Raw genomic sequence first — 1,107 nt, 5'->3', positions numbered from 1 at the left:
CTCCCAACTCGTACTTATCAAATCTCGCCGTAAGAGCCTCTAATACAGCTACAGAAGGTGATTCAGCACTTCTCCTTTGATTTCCCCTGGAATTTCCATACTCAGCTTTATGGGTGGCCAAATCATCAATAATTTTCCACCCTTTTGTTTCTCCAACATTCTCCTGGAATCTTCCATTAGCTGCCGCATCCAGGATAGCCCTCTGATCGTCATAAAGCCCATTATAAAATTTATTGCATAGGTTCCATTTCTCAAACCCATGGTGCGGAATAGTTCGCACCAGCTTCTTGAAACGGACCCATGCCTCATGAAAATTCTCATCAGGACCCTGTTTAAAGCTCGTGATCTGAGCTCTAATGGCATTGGTCTTCGAGGCAGAGAAATATTTCTTGTAGAATGCCAGGGCCAGCGAATTCCAATCGGTGATCCCATTAGCAGCTCGATCCAGGTCGCGGTACCACTCCCTTGCAGCATCACGAAGAGAGAATATGAACATAGTCTCCTTCACCTGGTCCTGGGTCACACCGGTTGATGGGGGTATGGAACAACAATAATCAATGAATGTCTCCATATGTTTGGCTGCATCTTCATTTGCAGCTCCCCCGAATTGGTTTCTCTCAACCAAGTTGATATAGGACGGTTTTGGCTCGAATTTTCTATCCGTCCCTGGTAGTGCGAATCCCTTATAGAGATTCTCAGCTGTCGGCTCAGAGTGACTGGCTATACTTGTTTCTTCAGCCATGTCAGGAGATGTGACGGTCTCAGCTGAGGAAGTAGAAATAGGTGATGAAGGTGGATCCTCCTCAAACAGCTCGTTCTCGTAGTAACTGGACAGAGTACTCAGCTCGTTCTAGATGATCGTCTCAACTCACGCAAAGTCTTCTCAATCTCAGGATTGAACGGTAGTAATTCACCACCCTGTGACCTGCGTATAAGAAAAAACTACAAGAAGAATATGAGAATAGTTTAAGGAACAGATGTCCCTTAAACTAAGAAAAGACTAAAAATAGAAACTAAAAATTTTAAACAATTGTCTCCCCGGCAACGGCGCCAAAATTTGATGCCTGTCGTTGTGTGCACCAAAGATAATATTTATAATTTCAACTA

General features: G+C 43.9%; 1 non-coding gene across 1 annotated transcript; it reads left to right on the top strand.

Moving 5' to 3' along the window:
- Positions 1 to 254: 254 nt before the first annotated feature.
- LOC141658313 (small nucleolar RNA R71) lies at positions 255 to 361 on the top strand. Its single transcript, XR_012549205.1, has one exon. It is a non-coding gene; the product is annotated as a small nucleolar RNA R71 (small nucleolar RNA).
- The last annotated feature ends 746 nt before the right edge of the window (positions 362 to 1,107 follow it).

This window comes from Silene latifolia, chromosome 5 (assembly GCF_048544455.1).
Source record: "Silene latifolia isolate original U9 population chromosome 5, ASM4854445v1, whole genome shotgun sequence".
Classification (NCBI taxonomy): Eukaryota; Viridiplantae; Streptophyta; class Magnoliopsida; order Caryophyllales; family Caryophyllaceae; genus Silene; species Silene latifolia.
Note: the sequence above shows the minus strand (reverse complement) of the source record. Positions and strands in the feature narration are given on the sequence as shown.